The sequence below is a fragment of the Haliaeetus leucocephalus genome, unplaced genomic scaffold (assembly GCF_000737465.1).
Source record: "Haliaeetus leucocephalus isolate CR32 unplaced genomic scaffold, Haliaeetus_leucocephalus-4.0 Scaffold555, whole genome shotgun sequence".
NCBI classification, from domain to species: domain Eukaryota; kingdom Metazoa; phylum Chordata; class Aves; order Accipitriformes; family Accipitridae; genus Haliaeetus; species Haliaeetus leucocephalus.
The window spans coordinates 5031619-5057671 of NW_010972991.1; positions in this window are offsets into that span (position 1 = coordinate 5031619).

The window sequence follows — 26053 nt, forward strand, 5'->3', positions numbered from 1 at the left end:
ATTTCGTCTGGGAGGCTCTCTGCTACAGGGAAGGAGAACAAATGTAATGGTAGACCTCAGGGGTGGAGAGGAAAGTTACATGGAGTAAGAAGTAAGACGCAACTAATTGCTGTGCTCCACTTCTTTTTCTGCTATCCTCCTGTTCAAAGGAAACACCATGATTTGCTTTTATTTTTATATGGTTACACATGTTGTAATCTTGCAAGTACCATATGTCTGAAAAATCTTGTCCCTTTGTTTATTTTAGCAGCAGTGTTGCTCTCTGTACATTGCACTGTGAACCCCCGATTCCTTTACTATGCGAGAGACTAATTGCTTTGTATTTACCTTCTCCACCGGTCAGTTCTTTGTAGATCATCTTGCAGAAGGTTTCTGTGCTGTTATCATGCCCAGACAAGCTTTTTCTCTCTGGACTTGCAGTAGGTGAACTTTCCTTGATCGATGGGTTCATGTGGGGAAGCTGCAGCATGCTCACACATATCCATGCACAAGGAATAGATTAAGAATGTCAAATCAATTATCACTCACCTATGACTCCTTTGGTACTCCTCAGAAGGTTGAGAGATTCTGTTAGCCATGGTGGGACTTAGATTTCTGCTCTTAAGCAATTTGCCCACTTCTCATGTGAGGCCCAGAAGACGGAGGAAACATTTTGTTGGAGGGTAAACAATAATTCCACTGTCTACAATAAATGACTCTAGTCAGCAGTGCCAAGGTTCATTCCTGATCCTGTAATGAGAAGTGCTCAAAACTCTGGCAGTGGAAATTCCAAAATGTTATTTTTACCTCAGGCTTGTAAGGAAATGAGGCTTGTTTGATCATACTCTGTGTGCATGCGTCTATCTATCTGTCTGACCTTTCCTAATAAGGTTTGAGGTCTTTATCTAATTTCAAGAAAATCTGATGAAGAAGTAGAACACCCAAGCAATGTTAAGTAGCAAACAGCTTCAGAAGAGTAAGCAGTTGCATAAAAAAGGGACGTTCTTTTGGTGTCTCCATCAAGGGAAAGGTAAACATATTTTACTAGCTATCAGAAAGGGCTGTTGAAAGCCAGGCTATATTAGTTCTTTTCCACCTTGAATGTCTGCTTTTAATTCAGTTTTCTTTTACCACTTGTTATTTGCCCATAAGCTTTTTTGTAGCCATTACATGTAAGAGTGGTAGTGCACTACAGACACTTAGCCAGAGCACGCCATGGGAAAGAGCTCAGTCTGAGTAGCTCAGTACTACAGATCTCCAATTTGTAGCAAATGGGAACTTACACCTTCTGGCCTGTGTTACTTACAATGTTGACAGCTCTCTTCTGATTCAGCACGCTAATACCCTGTCCAAGAGGATAAAAATGGGAAATGCTAATGGAAAGCCACAGCAGGGTTATCAAATTCAAATATTCAAATGTCAGAAGTCAGGCCACTGGAAAATATGAGATTTGTTTAAATATCTCAAGCCTTTGTTGCATTTTGCCTCCTTCCACCTGTGATTTGGCATAACACACTGAAAATGAAATATACACTACACACAAACTCGATAACCAGACAATGTACATATAAAGGGATACCAGTTGAACAATTAGGCAGGTGAGAATTACCCATTATAATTGTTGTCAAAATGTCTAGATTTTCATCTAAAAACCCTGGAGGTTCCCATTGTAGCAGTTTTGCTTCAGCAGATCTGGAAGGACATTCACTGCTGGTGTCAGAAGAATTGCCACTGCACTGAGTAGTCTTCTCCATAAAGCCTCCATTTAGCCGACTTCTGATAACTTTTGAATCAGTGCTACACTAACATCGATATCAAGGCCAAATAAACCACATTCATGTACTTGGATCCACTAATAACTATTACTGTTAAACACCAACTAAATTAGTAAAAAATCCTGAGATACAAATATAAACAAAAGTATCTTATTAACTAGAACTAAGTAAATCATTACAATATATTGATAAGAAAAGGTTAAGGCACTTATTGTAAAAATACAGAAGAGATAGAAGCAGTAATATAGGAACTGTTGTAAAAGGGCAGATCTGAAGTATTTAGAGAGGTTAAAAGCACATACTGCAGAGTAAACATCTATCTTTATGGTAGTAGTAGGTTTTCTTTGTACCTAAATTAATTGTCTCATGCTTTTTGAAACAGAAACAGTAGAAAAAGTTTCATTACTGGATATTTTAGTTAGCTTTTCTTCCACTACTATAATGTTTTGCAGGATTTTCAGAAATATTAGGAAAGCAATATTTAAATAAAATTCTCCAGAGAGCTTTGAAGCAGCCTAAATATTCTCAATGCCTAAAGAGCTGTTAATCTGCTTTGTTTCTGCCTGGGACTCTGAGGGCTGCTGGGCAAGGATGTGTGTCTGAGCTTGGTATTTCAGATGCACTAAACTTCTCAAGGAATGAATGTCTTGGTTCTTCTGCTGCACATGAAGTTGCTTAGGAAGGGAAGCGGACAGACAAGACTCCATGGCAAGCTTCTGCATGGTATGACACCAAGTCTAGTGCTCAGTGAAGGGGCTGCCTTCATGCTTACCCATAAGATAGTTGACCTGCATATTGGAGAAGTCGGTATTTACAGTTACACAGCAGCTGAGTCAGATGGACCACAGTCTTTTAAACAGGTTGCTGTGTGTCCAGAAATCTCTGGTGAATTTTATAAACTATCAGATTACACTGGGACAAAATTTCGTGGTGGAAATGAGCAACATACTTGAGAAAATGCAGCCACTGGACAGCTTTCAGCCATTGTCTTTGGTGGGAAGGATAGAGCTGAATGCAAGCACTTCAGACATCTTGAACAGCATTTCTCTCACACACTTTTTTTAGTTTTGTTTTGAACTTGTTTCCTCTCCCTGCCCCCAAGTATAAGGACAAAGGGTAAATTCTCCCCATCAACAACATGATTGCAAAATTGCATGAAGGCCTCATTTGCAAGTGACCCAAGTGGCAGAAATACACAATATGTTTATTTCATCTCTTTGGTGGACAGCAAGAACCATCTAAAATGGGAAGAGTGGAGAAGAAAAGATTTGGGAAAGTCACTTTTGGACAATTTTTTGTCTATAATGAAAGAATAATTTGGAAATCTTACAGATTTCAATTATATTTCTTTTAAAATCAGTAGAAAAGCATACTGAAAAAGTAGATTTTCTTATTTTAAAAGGACACATTAAAGGTCTGTCTATGAGATAATATTTTCAGTTTATCAGAATAAAAGGTTTTCACTGACCTGAAATAAATACTTTTTTTTTTTTGCATATTATTCTGTAAAAGAATTCTGTAAGATTCTGTTTTGTTTCTTTCTTCCACTTGGTTGGAAAATCCATTTGCTGACTGGCTGTACAAAATAGTCACGAAACAATATTTTCTCTTTTCTGTCAAGCAAATTCTTGTATTTTGAGCAATGATATAGTAATCTACGGTGTCTTATGGAGACAATGCATAAAATATTTACCATGCACTTAATGTACATTGCTTCTTTCAACTCAGGACTAGTAGGCTCCTCAAACTTTAATTAATTTAGTTCAGAATCCACTGTGGATAAGAGAGCAGTTTGCAAAATGGAGATTAGCAGGTATAGGAGCAACCTGAGATGTAGAAGAAGGGTGTCCTGTTCCAACCTGATCTGCTGGGAAGGTTGGACAAGTCCTTTTGCTTCTCTCTGTACAGCCCTTGCCCCAAATCTGGAAAACAAAAAATAGTGCTGCTTCATTAGTAATGTAGTTTGAGACTGATGGATAAAAATGTTACCTAGAAGTTCTAGCTGAATCTCTCTAGGAAATGAAGGAGGTACATGAGAGTGCTTGTGGTTGCAAAGCAGGGCAGAGGTTGGGATTAAAGTGTGAGATTTGTACTTCCTAAACCCCTGTTTCTCATTTTAAAGAAGACTTTGTCTCATTTTTGAACATTTTAGTATATGTAAATACATCCTCATATCATAAAAATAATTACTTTTTTTTTATCATGTCTCATGACCTTCATGTATGATCTTTAAATTCAAAGAGTGTGATTTCTTCATATCTTGATCTATGCCATGAGATTTAATAACAATAGATCCATCAAGAAATAAAATAATGAAATCTATAACATCCATATTCTGCAACGGTCTGGAGGGTAAATCTGACAAATGAATCCATACGCTCCAGCACAGTAAACATCAGGGACCTGAGGGTCCAGCTGTAGGTAGAGTCTGCATGCACCGATGAGTGAAGCACAGGATGTACACGGAATAACAGAAGGAGCTGTGACTGATCTTATCCTCTAGCCTGTTCATGGGACTTTGCCTCAGGTGACACTACTGGTCAGGAGGTACTGACATCACCAGATGGAGCTGGCTTTTTTCCCTCTATAGTCTATGGATAAAAGCAGAGATTCTTCTGGAAGGTGATTTTGAGCAGATGTCTGATTTAGGTGCCCTGAACTGGCTTCCAGGGATGCTGTTCTGTCTTTGTTGACCACAGATACAGCCAGGGAAAACTAGCTGGAGGAATAAGCCATCTCTGGTGCCAAAATTCAGCCAGCTTCCTTTCTTTTCCCACTTTTCTTGCCCCTGTAACTCACAGCTAATTCACAGTACTGACACTGTCCTTACTGTTCAAGCCCATCCTAAGAATAGACTAAGCAGCTTCTTCGGAAGATAACATAGCAGAAATTGTAATGTTAGCATTCCCTGCATGGGCACTTACTAGGGATGACTATGCCAATAAATGCCCAAAGCAGCGTGACCTCTTTGCAAGAAAGCAGCAGTTATCTTCATTCATCCTGCAATCAGAATCTTTAAAAAACTTTATAATTTTTTCCCATCATTGTAAGATGAACTAGTCTGTTCAGCTGGTTGGTTTTCCATCTAGAGGGCACATTATTTTGTCAAAGTGAGTTTGAAAGGACTTGCGTTTGATTTCAGTTCAGATTTAACCTCCTGGGAAGGGTCCAAGACAACCACATGATATAGCTGGCAGTCATCTTCATGCAGCTCTCTTGAAGTGTTATCCTTCAAAGGCATGATCAAATCAGCCAGTAAAGGGAAACAGAAGAGGGGATGATTCTGAACACTGGGAACATCTCATCAATTATCCTTATTTTGACCCTAGCCTGTGGCTTTGATATGAGTATCTCAGTTATTCCTTTCTGCAGAATGGGAATAAGAGACAAAATTTGCAAGCTGGGAAGGTGGTGGTGTGTGGTCTGCCCTTGAAAAAATATCTGAAAACAGCTTTTCCTTTTGTCACAGTGAAGATACACTAAAAGACTGAATGTGGCTATACGCCTTATGTGCATACCTTAAATTATTTCTTCCTCCTTTAGTTTTCCCAAATTGAGCATTGGCTTCATGACTTATCTTCTCAGCTTTCCAGAATTTGTGGTGTGTTTCATTTTGTTTAAAAAACTGGGGCAAACCCAGGGAAATGACTTCAGCTGTGTGGTGAGAATTGCTAGCTGCTAACTCTGAACCACAGAGTACTGCTGGGAAACTGCATACTTGCATCTGATAACCATTTTATGGGAATGTGTGCTGACCCACAGCTGTGGTTCTCCGCAAAATGCTGGGAGCATGAGTCCTCTTCTACCAAACATACTTCATGGTCTATTCTTAGCCTCTTTTTTGTAGCAGACTTGTTCTTTCCTCAATCTTAAGTGGAAGAAAAAAAAAATCAGTGACAATGTTTCTTATGCTCGATTGTGTCTGTAAATGGTTTGTAAATGGAGGTAACTCCATTAACTGCAGTTCTGGTATATGTTGGTGTGAGTCAGATAAGGACTGAACTAATTGTGTTTATTGGTTTCTTCTGCCACATCTGTAACTTCTGAAGAATGACTATTAATTTCAGTTATGGCATTTATCAACTCAGATTGTACAAAGATACAAGGAAAGAAAAAGTTAACCTGTCCATACCAGAAATATCCCAGCAATGTTAGGACAGTTGTTCCGCAGCTTTCCTTCTCCCCAGGATGCACTTTTGTGGATTTAAAAAAAAAAAAAAAAAAAAAAAATTATGGGTAGTTAATGAAATAGTAGACAATTAAGATGTGGTGAAATTAAGAGTTTATGTTTGACCTCTCTGGGGCAAAAATTGCATATTGAGTTTTCCTGGTGCCTTCTCCTCCTGTGTGCTTATTGGAAAGATTTCAATGTTCACAGCTGAAAATGATCCCACACTTCAGTACTTTGAAATAAATTAAGTCACAAGTTTACTAAATCATGCCTAAATGTATTGATGTGTCAGATATGGCCCCATAAAATCACATCAAGGTTATATTTCTGGGAGAAATCTTCAGCGTGAACAGAACTTCCTATCACTTAGCAGACATGAAAGACCAAAGCAAAGTTTCACAAGCTGAACTCTTCTGCCACCTGTTTCAAAGAATGAAGAAGGTCCCAAAAGTCCACTGAACATAGAAAATCTACCTCAGGATAGAGGCTTTTTGTTCTCCAGCTGTGGGAACAGTTGTATCTCTTGTTTTCAGATTAGTTTAGATGAGATTAGTTGATTTAATCGTGGCATGTTCCTCTGAGCAAAGATAATCAGCATTAGGGAAGAGAGCAAACTGGGCACACAAGTACAATCTCACCACACACGCAGTCACACACATGCGCAAGAACACACACACTTGCATTGATATAACTGACTATATATTAATCTGGCAAGTAAAACAGGAGAAGGTCATTAAACTCTACTTAAAGGATCTTTTCTTTCTTCCCTTTTTTATTGCCTCTAGCAGTTACTTGGCTGCCTTTAGAAGCAATTAATCTCTGGCCTGATAACATTTCGCACAGCAAACTGGAGAGCTCTATTCAGAGTGAAGACAGCTATAAAGTTTCCCTCCCGAGCCCCCCATCTGACCCAGGAAGGCTCCAGCCTGTTCTCTGCTTGAGAATGCACTGTGGTCTCATCAGACATTTTCATAGTCCCTATATCTCATGGGATTGGAAACTGGCCTGCAATGTCTTTCCTTTTCTCTGTCGCCTTATTTGTCATCTTTTAAATACCTTCAGGCTATTGTCATGTATTCATCCCTTAAACAAAGTTACTATTGTGGAAATACTGTGGTGATGAGTACTGGCAATACAGGTTGAGTGCATATGCTGCTTCTTCGGGATGTTGGTTTGGCAAGAAAATGAAAGCCCCCAATCTGTGTCATAAGGCAGCCTCCTGAGATACGGACCTTTCTTCCTTTGCTCTTCTGGAAATCTAAGTCCCACCAAACACCTCACTTACTTAGGAAACTGAGGCACAGGGACTCTGTCAGAGACCAGCACTTCCATTCCTTCAGGAAACTGTTTGATACTGGAAAAATGATTGCAGTGAAGACTAAAGGTTCTCAGGTTCCTGGTGATGAGAACACCCAAGAAGGAGAAAACCAACGGACAATCAGTGCAGCTTTCTTGCAAACACTTCGCAATTCTACATAGTCTAATTGGGAGCATGAACTGCTCTTCCCTCCATGTGTGGTGCCAATGTCCAAGTTATTTGCGTGCAAGCTGGAAAGCTGAGGAGCTGTGTCTGTCTGCACCATTTACCGCCTGCTAACAGAATCACTGGAGAGAGCTTGCTCTGCTTTGCTCCAGTGGACAGTATAGATACAGCAGGGCTGAGCCTGGCTGCAACCTGCCTGCACATCAGCAGCAGCAAAGGAAGCTGATTCCCGTCGTTTCTTCCCCCTAAGTCCTTCTCTCAGGGCACCTGAGGCAAGAAAAGTTTGCCGATTTGAAGTCATTCATGTAAACATTGCAAATCGCTTGTCTGCTTTGGAGTCAGCAATTTCACTTGCATGACAGTCTAGTTCAGTGAACAAATGAAATGGTTTATTTATAAGCTTGCTGCTCACCAGGGAGCCAATTTATGTTTAAAATTAGCTAATTGTCCCTTTGATGGATTTCTACTTGAAGTAAATAGAGGTCATTAAGTTTCTCTGTTAGGCTGCATTCAGAAAATAGTTATCTGACAAGAGGTTGACCTTACTGAGAAATCCCAGGTAAAGTCAACTATTTGGAACAGCTATTTAGCTTTACACGTTAGTGAAGTGCCTAGGGAGGAAAGGGATGTCATTACCCTGACAGTCACCTCATACCTCATGCCTTTCATGACTGGAGGTACAAGTTAGAATAACTTGAGATATACTTATAAACAAATCACTTTTGGGGGTACAGAATGATTTTAATTTTCCTCCTCAGAAACACCAGTACTCCGTTGATGAAACATTTCTTATCAGACCTCCCAAATGACCACTGACTTCTCTTGAAAAGAAGCAGCAGTGCTAATAAAACATTAGGCATTCTCCCAAAGTCAAACAGTTGGCTCAATCTATACTTTCCAAGCTCTGCCAAACCCGTTAATATGACTCCCTTGTCTACTAAGATATTGTACACCTGCATTTCAAGCTTCAAAGTTACGAGGAAACTTCTGAAATACAACTTAACTATGCCCAGGATATCAGAATATTCTAGTCTGCTCTTATCTTTGATTTTACACTACAGCACGTCTTCAGCACTAGGATGTACAATGCAAGAGAGCACTCGCTGTGGTATAATTTAAACAGCAATGCATCATGCTGTGGGGAATTGCTGTAGGGATGGGAATTTGGCTCAGTATTATTCAACTTTTTTATTAATGATCTTGAAGAAGGAGCACACACCACATTTGTTAAGTCTGAAGATACTACTAAATTAGGAGGTGCCGCAAGCATCAGGGAGGATGAGGAAGTAACAGAGAAGGACCTAGAGTTGTCAGATATATGGGCTGGGAATACGTAGCTGAAATCCACCCTGGACATGAGGCAAGTCAAAAAGGAAAAAAACCCTCCAGCCTCTGGGCTTAGCAGAATGGAAATGCTGGAGAGCTGGAGAATGAGATGAGATGACAGTTAGTTAGATAAAAATGTGCAAATCTAATATAGATCAGTGAAATATGAAATCCCAGCACTGACAGTGACTCTCTGAGACCATAGCTGCATCGTGTTTGTGTCAGAGACTAGGAAAAGCTTCCTGCATCTGCTACATGACACTGATGAAACATTTATGAGAATGATCTTATGAAGCCAAACTAGTGGTCCATGTAGTCTAATACCCTGTCTTCAGAAGAGACTGGTCCTAGATAAATGAGGGTAAGGTGTAAGAAATTCTAGAGCGAGCAGTCCTTGAAGGGTTGATGACATGACATGCCCAGAAATGCCAGAAAGAGTCTTGAATAAACTCTTTCAGGGACTGGGAAGACATGATTTAGTCCTGGTAAGACTGTTAAGTTGGAGCACCATTGTAAGAAGCTGTAATCTTGTCAGGACCGGAGTCAGTCTCTCTGCGTGGCTCCACACTGGGGCATGGAACCTGGAGTTCTACCATACCCTAGATGACCTGCCCACAGGGAAAATTCCCTTCCCAACTCTACTAGTTAGAGGTTCCTCGGTGTCCTGAAGAGCAATGGCTTACATCCATTCCAAAATTCCTTAGGTAAAATGTTAGCCCCATGGAAATTATTGATAAAATCCCACTGAGTTCAGTGGGAGCAGGATTTCTTCCAATGGATATATTTTATTTGCCAAAGGCTGTGGAGGAATTGAAAAGTATGTGTAGGCAGCCTACCCTAGATTCTTCCTCTTATAAATCTGCTATCTCCCTTTTGCTACTCCAGTAATGACTTACTCTCCCCAAAGGTAATCTCTGGAAGGTATCAGCTATCCATAAAGAATTATACAATATTTACTCAGGAAATAGCCATGGGAATCTTTCATAGAACTCCCTGAATATTTTGAAAGCTCAGTGCAAAAACAGTTTTATGGAGAATAAAATGAGGGCATAGGAAATTAAAGTTTATTATTTGATCGCCTTTGTTTTAAAATACACAAACAGAATTGGCAAATTTACCTCCTCCATTAAACAGAATACAAATGCTGAGTAGCCATTTGTGGTTCTTTTCTCCCATCCTTTGATTTAACTACTGCTGGGAAATACAATAGCCAAATGTACTTTTTCCTACACTGAGGAGAAAGGCGCAGTCAGATGCATTAGGTAAGCAGTTTCCTCTGAGCTGTTAATTTTAGGATGCTGCATTTTGCCCAAAAGCATCATTTTCCACTACAGACCCCACAGTAGCTGAAGGAGACTATGAAGCTGCAAACTAGGTTCAGTTCCCTTGCTAAGCTTCACTGCTGCAGAAGGTTGTCTCACTAGAAGGATAGCAATCCTGGGACAGGCTTATGACGCTGGCACTGACTGTAAAATTAACTTTCTATGCATTTCACAGCCAAACTGAACTAACATATCCAAAAGCCCTTCTCTTCTCTTTTTTTTTTTTCTTCTTTACTTTTTAAAAACCATGACTATGCTAGGAATTTGTCAGAGTAATAAGTCTGTAAAACTGACCAGAGCCTTAAGTGATAATAATTTACTGCTGCATAGTTTTCTTCACAGTCTTGTTATTTCTGCTTTTCTGTTGCTCATGCATCATATGTGTTGAGACTGTATGAAAGCAATGTTGCTTATGAGTGCATCCTTTATACAGATTTTATGCAGCACATTTAAACAATAACAATTATTTGATTTGCATGATACAATGACTACTTGTGGCAATATTCTGGTTTCTAAATTGGCCAACTGTGATTTCTTCCCTTACAGGAGGATGAACTTATTTCAAATCTAATTTTCTGGAGCTTAGACTGAACTACTCTGATCAGCTACTAGAACCAATGCAAAGTGAAAGGCATCAGCTTAGTCTCATCTTATTTTAGTTTCATGCTGAATATTATAATTGATTGAAAAATTGATAAGAAATCTTTTATTTTTTAATTTTGTTTTAATTTCAGACAATTTCTCTTTAGTACTATTATGCTGAAAATCAATAAATGTACAGAAAGTGTTTCTTCAAACAAAATTATTAAAAATTATTAACACAGATGATTATTATGAAGCAGCAGAGTTGAAATTTAGGAAGTATTTCTAGGTTTTAGTGCTACTTATGACATATAAAATTTTTACTAAGTAAGACATATACCCTAAGATATGTCTTGGTTTCCTCACCCATAAAACTCAGATAATTATAGTTCCTTATAGTTGTAGGAATTTACTTTTCTGAATATTTTAATGTGCTGCAAGTTATTAATTAATCCTGCATACAGATTGAAGTCTTGGACTCCTATTTTCTGCCTGATTTTTAAAATGTAAACCTTTGCATTTTTCTCTAACAATAACGGGACTCTGCAGAGGATGAGACTGCACTCAAGTGTATTCTGGTGAAGAGTTAAACCTTGATTAAACTAACTTTTCTAAATGAGGGAAGGTGGACTTACAGCTTGGAAGTTGTGCTGCTCTCTGGAGGGAGTTCAAATCGATGGACTATAGAGTCCTGTGGAAAAGGGCACTCTCATTCTTGCTTGTTGAAATTGCTGCACCTTTCCACTGAATATTCAAAAACTCATTGGGTATTTAAAAAAAAATAATCAAAAATTCATTCATTTGGCTCTCTTCCTGGCATCGAGCTTTTCTGAATCTGTTTCCTTGTCACCAGCTTTCTCGGGTGTTAAATAGGTGAGCACAGGCACCTGCTGCAATTCTCTGGACTCCACCCCATGGAAGAACATCCAAAATCTAGTTCTTGGTGGGTTTAGCCCTTTGGATACCTCTCTTTTACAATAGGTAGATCAAATGACTACATTTAACTGTTATTATGGTATATAACATGACACACTGTGCTTGTTGAAACTTTTTACTACAAGGGGTCAGATTATGATGGTTTTGATCAAGCTTTTTTTTTTTTTTGTGAAAATAATATTGCTCTATTCACTTTTATCACAGTATATTAATTTCCCACTGCTCAGGTTGATTAGCAGATTGAGCAGTATGTGAATGTTGACATCAACCACAGTGAACTGAAGAAGTAAAAAAGGATTTATTGTGAGAAACGTGCAGAATCTGGCTTTGTGGAAACAGTGAGAGATGAAAGTTGCAGCAAAAGAGAAGCAGCAGACTAACTGCATAAGAGTGCTGGCAGGTAGCAAACAGAATAAATACCTATGAAGTGTGGGTCTGCTTAGTAGCTAAGAATAGTTTATTTTCCTAAACATTTTATTGTTATTATGTGTTTAATTCCATAAACAAAACAAACAAACAAAAAATAGCCAGCTGTTTTATTGAAGCAACAGCAACGACAACAAAACACCAAGAAGGAATTAGGTATTTCTAATTTTCTCCTTATGGAAGTATAAGAGTCCAGCAGCTGCTGCAACTGGCAGTGAAGTCACCATTTCAAAGAACTTATTGAGCAGTAACTGTTAAAAAATCCAGGTTGCCACTAAATCACAGCTCTTCACTTGGTTCCCACACTATTGCAATGCCCTAAGCTATTCACAGCTGCCACACATCTCCCCAGAGGTGGCTGCATTTCAGTGGTACGCAAAAGAACACCAAAATTACATCAAGAGGCAGATTAATATACTCTCTAATTCTACATGACAAGCAATAAACAAATGTAAACCATCATTTTATTCAATAGGTGACACAATTCCTTCTTAGACAATAGACACTAGTGTCCCAGCATATTACTAGGAAATACTGAATGGCTACAAATCTTTGGCTACCTCTTCTGCTTCACTGCACTGTGTGTGGTCACTTAGAACTATTTTGATGCAGTCTTGTAATGCTGCAGAATCAGCTTGGTAATATTTTATACTAACTTTATTTTGATTTCCACAGAGGCAAATAGTTATGCAATCTGCAATGCAATGTTAAATGAAGTTCAGTCTCATTGAAAACCCCAAGATATCAAATGTGAATGCAGGGCAGAATTCTAAGAGGTTTATTTTTACTGGGAAGGAGTATTATACACAGTAGAAATATGGTAGGTTCAAAGATACATAAGCAATAATGTGAGAAGTGACTTTTATGAACATAGGTCAATGAAAGATGCTTCTGACGTATGCATACATTCTCAAAGCACAAAAAAAGTCAATATGTAGAAATACAGACTAATAAATATACAAAAACCACAATAGCACATGTTGCTATAATAAAATCATTTTGCCCTAATTATTTATCAAATTCCTTTTCTGTGCCTGAAAGAGAAAACAGTAACCAGCACTTGACTTTACAGCAGACATGATACAGTTCTTTTCCCACGAAGTAATGATACACCATGATATTCTTGTGATAAATCAGAGACTCAGTGACACAAAGGGAAGAGAGTTCCTAAATGCACAGGTAAGATGCCAAATGCAGCTGAAGAGGAAATGAAAACTAATTTTTTTTACATCTCACCAGAATTAAAAAAATTCCCTTAAATATCTTCATAATTACAAACTGTCGATGTACTTAACACGTCCCATAACTGCTCTAAGAATGAGTGAGAACTTCCTTTTACAAAGTATTTCACAAGGCCTCACAGAGCCTTTAAAGATAACATCACAGCAACCCCAGTACCATCCCTCCTGTTTTTCTGTACAGGTCTTATTAACTCTGTATTAGATTATTAGATCTCCAGTCTGCTGGGTAATTTTCCACAAAGAGATAGTGTTCATCCTCACCATTTACTTCTTCCGGAAACTTAAAATCCCCCTACATTAGCAAAAAGTCCACAATTCTTTGGAAAAAAAACATGCTTAGTCTAGCTTCTCTCAAATCAGAGAGATTCAGGCTCTAAACTACTGCTACAACCTCAGTGGGAGTGATTTATTTGAGCTGCTGCCATCAAGAACATATTCTTTTTATAGTGTGTATGAGCTGGGTGTTGAAATTGTTTATATAATCTTAGTTTGTTATTTTTAGAGTCTATTTTTTGCATCTGTATGTTTGAAGTGAGTATCTGTAAGGACCTGCCTCCCCTTGAACTGCACTTAGTTACTTGAGTTGTAATGAAGCAACTTTTCTTGCTCTGTTTTGTCATTTTTGGTAGCCAACGTACAAGAGTAGTTTAATGTTGTTCACACACAGCCAAGGTCATGTATTCACAGAAACAGTCTTTTTTTTTTCCAGGCTCTTTTCATTCCTTTGCAACATGGGATGAAGAAGAGGTGTCTGCAAAGTTAATCTGAGCTGACAAGCTTCCTTCATATTTTATATGTGCCTTAAACTTATACTGGCAAAAAGCAGCCACTTTCTGCTTACAGTGCTAATGCAAGAATGTCTTCCCCTTGGTCACTGAGCAAGTGTAACATGACTGTCCCTGGCAAAGAGTGGAACAGCAGCAAGACACAAAATTTGTACATAAGCTTTCTCAGACGCCAGATGTCTAAGAAAAAGGTGCAGAGAGTTTTGAAGTGCTGGTCAGAGAAGGCTCTGTGCAACCAAAATCCCCCCTGTCTAGTCACGCATTTAGTGATCATATTTATGCAGTGATCATTCCAGACCAGGCTTCCAGCCATGAAAAAGTTGTGTTAATTTTTTTTTAGATGATTGGGGTAGGTCCTGAATGTGCCTTTAGAGGCTGTAGCCAGGACTGGCAACTCTCATGGATATAGTAAAAACACTGATAAGTTTGGAAGAATAATGAAGTGGAGATGTGAATCACAGAGAGGGTAACTGGTGGATTTTAAATGGCAGAAATATTATTAGCCAAAAATGTTCAGTCCTTTAAAACCAATGATTGGTCACTTACAAGGTCCTGGTTAACCGTGGCTTTTAAGTAGAGTTTTATACTGCCTGTGTCATCAGTAATTCAATATGGTCACACAGCCACGATACCTTCATGTTTTTTCTGTATGTGACTGTCCCAGTCTGTTTTAACCACATACTGGAAAATGTACAAGAAAACATGGCATTGCACCATTATTTCTTATTCATATCACCAGACCACATTAAGACAGCTCAAATCAATTCACAATTCCAGATGCTGCAGTTATAAATAATTTGAAGGGAGAGCAGGTGGAAGGAATAAAAGCACATGCAAGACAAATATGTGAGAATTCTATTTGGAAAGTCTTAAATAACAATTTCCTAAGAGAAAAGTATTCCAGTTCAGAAGGTTTGACAAGGTGTAGTTGTGAGCAACTCATTTTTTTTATTCGTTTTCCATAATCCCTCATTTGTCCAGGCACATGGCTTGTGTATATATTCTTACCGTACGTGCACACTTCCACAGATACACATGCAAATTTAAATCTTTAAGGAAAGGTAAGGTTAGGAGCTTTTTTAATCATAACAGTCTTTGGGTCTTGAATGTATGTCCTTTCGTGATTGCACTTTGTGATCTGACACTCTTCAGCCCACCACCCTTGATATTTTTCACTGCCTTTTTGACAGCTCCACCTTGCTGCTTACAACAAATTAGCTTCTTTAAATTATCTCAATCAGCATGAACCAGGCCAGCAAAATCTCCTTTAAACAACATCAGCAAGCTGAACTCTTCTGGAGCTGAGTTAGGTTAGGGTGCGTTGAGAGGAACAAATTGGCTGGTAGATCTGCAAGGGTTGTAATCTCTTGCAGACACATGAATGAGCAGCAGGGAGCAGACTGCAAGGTCTTCTGCTGGTCTGGAGTCTGGAGAGTGCATGGCTGTTCTCAGCCTAAGCCAAGACTTGCCTGTACTTAAGCCATCTTCACTACCACCTTATCAGTAGGCGGAAACCCTGAATCTGAACCGAACAAAGGTTCGATTAAAATCTTTTCCTGTATCCAAACCTGCTACAGTTCTCTGCACAGTCTGATCTATGCTTTCTGTCCTCAAATACTGCCAAACACACACGTTTTGTGTTGTTCTTAACTTGCAGATTTCTCAGCACACTCAATCTCCCCAGAACACTCCTCAGACCTACAAATACGGAGCCCTTCAGGCAGCTCTTCAAAAATGACAGCCGTCACCCTTACAGTGATCTCCAGCAAGGCAGGACATTCCTTTTCCTTCTCTCTCAAAGGAGGTGATGTTCATGTCTCGCTGTTCCCTGCTGCACCGGGAAGCGATTGCTGTAAAACCAAGCCCATGGTCTGGCAACAGCTGAGCACAGGGGCTGGCACAACCTCCCCAGGGGTGGCTGAAGGACATTCTTCTCAGCTTGGGGGTGGAAAGTAAGGAATTTCGTAAGCTTAAACTTTTGGGTTATGCTGACTTTCTGAAGACATTGCTACAGCACTTACCACTACAGTTTGCAGGATGCATATATAGATTCAGATTAATAGTCTCTGCCTATTGCTAAGGGGGTAGTGAAGATGGCTTAAGTACAGGCAAGTTTTGGCTTAGGCTGAGGAGATCTGCACGCTCACCAGAATCCAGAGCAGAAGCACTGCTCTAGACCACTGCAAGAAAGCTACAGCCTGCGAGGAGTTTCATGATAGGCTCAGAGCAAAGCATAGGGACTCTCTGAATGTCTCGCTGGCAGGAGGGAAGTAATTTCTCCAGCTTCAAAAGCATGAACATGTTGTAGTCGATCTAAGAAGGTTGCTGGTCGTTAGCTGCTGGGAAGATCTGATACTGTGCAGCAGAGGGCAGTAGCTGACACGCACGCACGCACGCACACAACTAACACACTCAACTCACACCCCCCTTTGCAATATTTTAAGAATTACTCCCTTCTCCCCATCAAACATGGACTAACAAGTTTTGGATCTCTGCAGATAAGTTAATCACCTTCAATGTGAACATGTGAGCTTATAAAAGTAAGTTCCTCATACCAGGCAAAGAATCAGGGCTATTTCCTGTGTTTTGCTTCTGCTTAAGTAACCTGCATCCACATTTACAAATCATAGATGTGCTCTATAATTCACTGCTGGATTTACAGCCACGAAGATACACCCTTACAAAAGAAGCAGTGGTATTTATTCTGAGTGCTCTCCATGTATGCCTTGATGGACTTTTAAACAACCAGCTCTAATGAGACCAGGAGGTCAAAAAGTGTTTTGTGGACCAGAAAAATGACCATCATGCTGGATTCACTGGTCAGTTCATTTGTCTTCATCTTTGGTGTCTTTTTCTCAGTCTGCCTTTCTAAGGCTACCCTAACAACCACAATAACACACTACATTGAGGAGGGAGCCATTACTTTAGGTATGAGTCAGGTTCTCTTTGTACAGGAAACTATAAATACAGTTTCTTTCTATGAAATGTATTTTGCAACAGAGACAGAGGTGTAGAAAAATCCCAAACCTGCATGAAGTGTGGGCTATTTCATTGTTCTGAGGTTTTGGAAATGTTTATAGGAGCTCACTTCATTAGAGTGTTCTTGAAGAATATTCTCCTGTAAGTCAACCAAGGGTGCTTGTGTCTTTTATGAGAATGATTCAATTGTTTGAAATATGTCTAATAAAAATGATCCTGAGCCTTAGAGTGAAAGTCAGGCTCAGATATTGAGTTTCTCAAAGCTTGATGCTGGTTGCACTTGGTCTCTGTTCTGCTTGATAACAGAGGTTGCAACCAGCTGGAAGTAAGCAAATGCATCTAACTTTTTCCTTAATCCGCAAATGATTTGGATCCAGTGTATCAGCCTGTATCTGCCTGACATAAAACATTTTATTTAGTGCATTTAGAATTGCTACAGTGGGTTCTGGCACCATTACAAGAGTAGTTCTCTGTCGTGCCCGAACTGATGAAAGAAATCTCTGAAAAGTTAAAGAGAAACAGTCTGTTCATAGAGAAACGGTTTCTAAACCTCTAGTGGTTAGCAACTACTTTATACATTTTCTTCAGGTTGTTTCAGCAGCAACTTTATTATTCAGCTCACTGTCTTATCCTTTCTTACTCTTATGGACTTGTTAGTCTCCATGTTACTCCTTACAAGTAAGATTTTTCAGGATACTTGCATTTAACAAAATAAATTAATTTTTAAATTGTGTAATGTTAAGAAGTGCTTCCAATGTAATTCCTTACCAAAGATACAGGAGCTGAAAAAAACCCCCTTTAATTTCTATGGTACAAGAAAGCCTCATGAAAAGTCCATTTTTTAAAATACCTCTTTAAGTCCCAAATCCTGGAATTTAAATATACGAGAGTCTCAACATTCTAGTATGCACAGTTCAGGGAAAAGCTTTAAAATGTCAATCAAGTGTATTCTTCAGTCTTACAAAACAGAAGACAAAATAGATAATTATTTAGTATTATAAGCCATCATTTAGTAATATAATCTCTGGATTTTAAGCCTGTCTCACAATTTTAGGGTCCTTGATTAAAAACTTGCAAGTGCTTAGACTCAACAATATTATTTCTGCAGTGGAGGCCTTCAGAGTTTAAGACTCTGGCAAGCAAAAGCTACATGGGAAAGAAGCAGCAGGTTACTGCTGGCCATGACTCAAATAATTTTCACGGACACCCAGGCAGGAGAACAATAAGTGGTGCTTTCAGTGCAACCAGGAAGTGACAAGCAGCAACAAAAACTGACTCCAAGTTTTCTGTGGGAATTTCTCACTGCCTTCTCACACACAATCACCTCAACTTTGCACTGAAAGTGATAAATAGCTAAAAGTTTGTGTCAGTCAACAGCAGCGTGGCTCAAACCGTACCTACCTGGACTAAGGGCAGGGGTCTCCTGACAGAATTTGTGACCTCTCTTGGCCATGTCACTGACAGGTTCACTTCCCTCTGCCTTCACACCATGACACAAACGAAGGAGAACTCATGCCATACTAATTGCTGTTGCAAAAGGAAGAAAAGACCTGAAAGCTGGGTTAAGCACACAAAACCCTATGACCTGCCTGTTTCCAGCCACGTTCCTGGCTGTAATTCAGGATGAGAGCATCTCCCCTGTGTTTGGGAAGAGCTCTGCTCAGTCTACCTGTTCAACAGAGCAAACCATAACACATTTAGCCCTGTGCAAGGCCGAGTCTATCAGACTGCAGGAAAAAGAGCTTGCCTTTGTGCAACAGCATTGAGCAAGCCTGGACCCCTCCCCAGCCACCAAGACAAACCAAGAGCTTGTGGCAAGAGAGCGCTGAAGCTCTCTTGGGCTTCCACTGGGCAGGTTTCCACTATGAATGCTGGAGGATGTGAGACTAAGGGGTAAGTCTGGTGTAGCACGGCATTGATAGTTTGTTGAGACTCATTGCAGCTAGCTCATCTCCTTCACCTCATTCCTTTATATTAGGAGACTTTTGTTCTAGAGCTTTTGAAGGCTGTCAGACATGTGCAAAGAGTGAGTGGTCTAAAAAAGGACAAAGGATTTATCTGCAATCTTCCGCTCTTTCTGGCTGTATCAGTCGTTATCGTTGAAAATTTTTCCTACTGAAACATTGAAACATCTTTTTGAAAAAATTATCCTGCCACTCATACACCAATACTTTCTGTTTTCTAACTATCACAACTTATCAAAGTTATCATTTGCGCTTTTTTTTAACATGTTGATAATGCATCGTTTGAGCAAGTTACACTGTGTTTACAGAACTTGGAGGGTTCTTGATTGAACCTGGTATAACAGAGTTTATCTTGATACATAAGAGCAGTAAGTCAAGGCCATAAAGATTTCTTAGTTAATAAAATTGTGTCCTTTGGCATGACTCTGTAAAATGAGTAAAATTTCCATTATTTCTTGATTTTTTTTTTAATGTGCTGTCCACAATTTATAAAACAAAGCAGGATTGTTATAGCAAGACATTGGTCATACTAGTTTGTTCTGTTTCCTATCAGCAGCTTATATATGAATTTAAATCCAAATGACTAACCATCTGGAGAGTTCAACCTTAGACCCCTCAGAAGTGTGTGATTTGTAGACTGAGCATCAACCTTGTGAAAAGCAATGCTGTTTGTGCCCAAAGGTGAACATTCAGAAATGGAGACAGGCAAAATGCTTAACCACTTTCTAGTCAGACTCTTCAATTTGATATTTAACATTCACGCTTGTCACGAGATCAGCTGAATCCCTGGATTCCCTCTTGCAGAAATGGAATTCCTATTGTTTGAAAGGCGTTATTTATTTGACAAACCCAGTTGTTACTCATGGCATAGTTACCTGACTGCGAGTAGAGCATCTGTTCCTTATAGCTGAGACATTGGTTCTGATCTCGATTGGAGCACGTTCATGATTGTTGAACTCACTGCAGGAAAAACTGCAGAATTTGTACTGGCTTTATGGTTTTATGCCCATTGCAGGGGACAGATAATGCCTCTTCCAGCAAAACATTAAATCTAGTGCAGAGAGAACATTTTGGATAGATCTGAACAAGCAGAATGAGTTTATAGCACCTTTGAGCTTTCTTATCTATCTACAGCATTTTTGAGCTGGCAGTAATGGAATCTGGTTATACCACAGAAAGCCAAGAAAGCAAATCTTCAAGCAGTAACAGCCCTTCACACTTTTTTGATCATGGTTTTGTCTCACACTCACCCTCTGAGGTGCTTGGCACTTCGGAACTATTTTAAATAACGGGAATACTTTCAAATCATTTCATGAAATTGTAAGTCCTAACTGGTATTTCAATAGCTCAGAGCAGTCTCTGCTATGGACTCACTGACAGCAAACTGTGTCTATACTTCAAAAGGACAAGCTGTGTGGAAGACAAAAGACAAAAAAGAATAGCAGAAAATGTTGTCACTATATTACTGACAAGATAAAGAATTTACCAGGGTCTTATTTTGGAGCAGTAGCAGAGTAAGGAACATAAATAAGCTCTCCTGGAAGTTCTTTCTAATCCCTAAGCATCCTTTCTAGACCTTGACAACTTCAAGTACATTTAAGGACAAGAGGTCATGAAAATAGATAATTCACTTCATATTTTCCTCCTTCACCAAAGTTTGTAAAAGTGGGTTAGGATTTATTTCCCAGAGTGAATTTCATCTCTCTATCTTACACCTTGTCCTCCTATTTTCCTTCTTTACTCTTAAATATTACTCATAACCCTAATTAAAACAAAAAATGTCCTGCACCTCTTCTCTGTTCCATGTGGGAGATGGAGACACTTTGATTCATATGGCGCACCACTCTTCCCCTTCAGAGTAGTTGAATAGTATAGCTTGGTCCATCATGCAAACAGCCCTTGGCCTTTCCCACCCTGTCCTGCCCTGTCCTGTCCCACACACTGGGCCCAGGCACTGTCTGCAAGGTCGTTGGTTGGCCCAGGTCAAAACTACCAGGAAAAGTGATCAGCTTTGATGGTTTCCCTGACTGCTAGTCAATGGGCATGCTGGTGCCTTGAGCCTGTTTAATGCAGAGGCAGAAGATTGCCGGCTCTCAGGCTTCCCCAGAAATTTACATTTTCTTTATACTCAGATCTGATTCTTGTGCAAGTTAAAGGGGAACTACAGCTAAATATCTCAGAAATGTTTATAGCTCTCATAAAGACAATTAATAGCACACATCTGAATAAGAACAGACAAAGCGTGGATTATAATACAAACTAATAAAAAATACCCCATATATCACATGGAAACAAAGAGCGGAAAGGCCCCAAATCATGCCCTGTGAAACACTTCACATCAAGAGTAGAACAAAAGTATTGATGGCAACAAAACGAGAAAAATAAGCAGTAAGTTAAGTCATAGCCCAAAGGTTTTAATTTCATGCTTTCAAAGTCTCTTGTCTCTCCCTTTCCACTTGTTATTTCAGGTTCCAATGTCCAATCATAAATTAACACTGCCCTCATCACTCAATAGCTACATGGGATGAATTGAAAGTAGGAAGGAATACCCATCCTCTGCAAAAGCTGACGTGCCAATTTAAAGTTCACTAACAAAAAAGTTGTAAATTAGCCTAATGAAGCAAATTCAGCTGAGAATGTCTTTGGATCGTCACACAAAAAGTTCAGAAAAAAACAAGGTGAGCAGTCATAGGTTGTGTGCAATTTTGCTCACTATAAAAACACCACCAGAACTGTCATTACTAAATCAGAGCTGTGATCTGCTTTATACATTCTCCTGCCCATAACAGTAGCCATCAACCGTCACTTCCAAATGACGTGAAAACCCATGGCCATGAGCAAGCAGGGATTAGTGGGTTTGCACGAGTGGCAAGGAACAAAATGAAGCCAGCCAACGGGCTGTGTTTACCTCCACCGTCTCCCATCACTGTATCTGGCACCTGGTATCCTCCAGACATCATCCAGGGTGTCATCACTGGAACTTGATCTGTGTGAACATTCCTTCTTCACTTCTATAAATTATTTCAAACTTGTGTGTTCATCTCACTTTCAGATCTGTCACGAAAACAGTGAGAACAGAGAAGAACACAAATCTATGTGTTGGTTAGTTTATACAGTGCACAGTGTTCATGTCAGTACTCATTGGATCATCTAACCTGAAGAAAAACGTCTGTAGAAATAACATTTTTTTCTTACCTCCAGGATGCCATTGCAATCAGAATATTAGTAGTCTAGGAGAGTTTTGGATGAGCTCCTTTCACCAGTGTGAAGTAATTACACCCTCATACACTGCAAGATTCAGAAACCAGTCAGAGGTGTGATTTATTCAAGAAAATCATAAAATATTAGGCTGAGAATCCACCCATGTCAGCCTTCAAGGACTCTGTTCATAACCTAGGAGCATTCACTTTTGCTAAATGAAAGAACCTAAACCAAACAAAAATGATGTTATGTTTTTTGGTAAAACCCAATGCCAGTAACAACAGGATCTTCTTCCTCACATTTGCTGACTGAACTGTCCAGTAACTAGCAGTGGAAAAGAGGTATTAAGTTTAATGAAATGACCCCTTAATATTATACTGCTGTCATTAAAGACAGACAGATCAAAAAGATGAATCATTTTAAGATCCTGGGTTCAAAGAGCCTCAGTGGCTTGATAAATGTAAAGTCTGATCTCAAATACAGCATATGCCCAAGACAGTAATTTTGACCAAAGTGATCAGGAAAGGCTGAAGAAAATCATAGGTAAAGATTGGATCAAGAAAAAAATAGTTTTTCAGTTGGTTTTTTTTCATCAGCTAATGGTAAATTACGTGTGTCTTTACACGTGACCTAAAATAATAGCTAGAGTAACAGTCACCAAGCTATCAATAAAGCTGGTATTGGAAGACAGGGATCATTCCTTGTCTGTATTGCTTTGATTCAGTACAGTAGGAATATTTTATCTGCTTGCAGAATTATTTCAGGCAGGCAACTATGATTACCCAAAAAATCTTTGACATGAAAGTAGAGCACAAAGCATTTAATGAATACTTCCTGTTTTTATCTGACAAATAATCATGAGGCCAATTAAATTCTATGCATTTAAAAGAGAACATTAGGCAGAGAGTGTTGGAAGTTCTTCAGTCTACGATACAGAGTTAAAAATGCACAGATAATTTCCGTAAAATATGTTATTTCCACTTAATATTTTTATTCTAGAAAGGTTTCGCAGACCTTCAACCAGTTAATTTTACATCAAGCCTGTGAACAGCTAATTATAATATCAGTTTTACAGATGGGAAACAGATATCCACAGTCTAAGGGATCTACCAAAAGTCACAGAATGCTTGACCCACATCTGCATGAAGCTGGTAGTAGTCTTTGCATTCATTTTATAGTACTTAAACCCAGGGGGAGGCGAGACTAGAGCTCACTTAATTGCAGGGTCCTAGTACAAGCGTGTAACTGTTGCCATTACAGGAAACCCAGGTCATTTGTTATGCCACTGGAGCATCCAATTGATCCTGTCATTAATCACTATGACATCACAGGACAGCTACCATATGGTGTAAAATAATCTCCTCCCTTGCTAAAGAAATTTGATATCTTTAAAGACAAAATCATCTCTACACCACTTGGAAAGTACATTAGACTTTTGCTTCCCCTTAGAACTTTGTCCTAAAAATGCTGGTTAAGATGATTTGTGAAGGAAAAGTGAGACCTTCAAATACCTTCTACAAGAGAAAAGGGGATCAACCAATGCACTTCTTGCTATGTGCATGTCTTCATCCTAAACATCTCAACCCGATCATTAAAAATCCATCCCTTCCAATGCGCTTGGAGATAGCAGGTCAGAGACAATAATTGTTATTCCCTCTCACTCACACTTAGCCCCCTGTTAGCTTCTTTCCATCAGATGGAAAGGCTTATTAAAAGTCTTCTCCAGTGGTGTTCCAACGATTCTTCAAGGATGGGGTTTTTGCAATAAACAGGATGATATCCCACCATACATTACTCAACTTGAGTTTTACTCTCAATGCAAGCATATTAGTTACACCGTTTTAGTTTTGATGTCATGTTTCAGTCATCTCTGGCATGAACCAGTGGCCTGGATGATGACATGCTTTGATTTCATTGCTCTTCAAGCAGCAATGTCATTAGCAGCTTTCAGGACTTGACAAGTCTGCCCTCACTGAAAAAAATGTTTTGCCTTTGCATAGGAAAGTTGTGCCAAGTCTACATACTGCAATACCCAACTTTGGTGCTAAATTTTTGTAGCAGAATGTGGAACAGCAAGTAGATCTGTACAACGTATTCAAAATACCCAACATATTCAAGGAGGAGGTGCAGATGTCAGCCAGAGTAAAATATTAAGCATGGCCTGGTGCTTTATAGACTTAGATTTATTAGAGAGGAGGTTAAATACCTGAGGCTTGTTTCCATCTCTCGTTAGTTCCTATACCCTTTTTCCTCAACAGGCTGCTAATGACTCACCTACTTGTAGGACTTAGGTACCCCTTCAAGCAGCCCCTGGAGAAGATTGTATTGTGTTGCAGTTTGGGATTTTGGCACCCATATTTTTCTGAATTTAGCCTTTAGTCTCCATGTAGAAGAGTTTGAATGTGGGATTAGAAAGAAGCACACCTGTTGTCAACAGTCTCCAAGTTCCTACAGGAATATTACCAATTTTCAGAAACCAAGTAAGTGTCATGAGCTTCCTTTGTGTGCACACATTCTCGATAGATTCCTGCTCAGAAAGATTTGTGACTTAGAGAGTGAGAAAGGAAGGATTTAGTCACTGCCTATTTCACTAATGGGAAACTGAGGCACAGAAAGATTAAATTCAACTAAACCATAAGATCATTCAAACAATGAGGAAATTGAGCCAAGACCTAAACCAAGTGTCTTAACCACAGGATCATTCTTTTTTATTCAATCTTTTTTGAAAGTCTTGATGACTGTAGTGGGTTCATTACTTTCCCTTTCATCTTCCATGGGAGATTTGAAGCATAGCTGGAATTTCTAAAGCTCTATTTGAACAGACTTAATTTGGCCTAATCATGAGCGCAAAGATTTCAATATTTTATTCTTATTTCTCCACCACATTATGTCAAACACATAAAATCTTTGAGTACTTCATTTTGAAAGAGAAAGCTGGTAGGAGAAATTATCATGCAAACCACGTGATGTTCCTTCTCTGTTTACAAGATTGCTGAAAACTCTATTTCCCAAGAAAAAGAGGGTTCCTCATGGATAACCAAGTCCAGATTCTTATTCCATTTCATTTAGTTCAAACATATTGTTAACATTTTGCAGTATTTTGTATACATTTTGCATACATACATATGGCTCCAAGTAAAAAAAAAATATATATATTCTCCATATTTGTGGCTGTAATTGCATTTGACTTAAGGCAAACACTCATTAAGTGATAGCTCTTCTAAATCTATATCAGCAGGAATGAAACTCAGCTGAATAATGGTAACCTGTTAAGATGTTTAGATATTACTTACTGATGGGCATTAAATTGGTATTTTAAGGTGAGAGAAATGCAACCAACTGTAAGTCAGACTAATAACTTTCCATCAGAGCATCAGAACAGGCATGCTAAAAGGATTGCCTGTTAAAGCAGATAAAATAAAATATCCTGGGATTTTTGTGCTGTTGTACTTAGTTTAAGAAACAGACAGGAGCTTCTGTTGCAGGGATGTGTTACTCTGTCTTCTTCTAGTTGAGAATATCCAAGAACAGTTCACTTGAGTTCTCTTTCCTCTGATCTACAAAATATACTTTAAAATGACAGCTTACAGGAACAATTATGGTGTTGATTTAGCATCTACAAAAATATGTAATACAGAGGTGAACCTATTGATTGGAGCAATGGGACACATTTGTGACTATTTACCTCCCCAGCATCTCTTCGGTGTGTCCAAGGGGTAACCGAGGGTATGCTCAAAGAAAACAAGAGGAGTGTTATGACAGGGATCAGATGTGTCCCCACAGAGCAGAACTGTGACCTGAAAAACTTTCTGACATGCAGTAAGTCCTTAGGAAGCTGAAAGTTGTCAGGGCATTTGTCAAAAGCAAGTTTTGTCTGAGCATA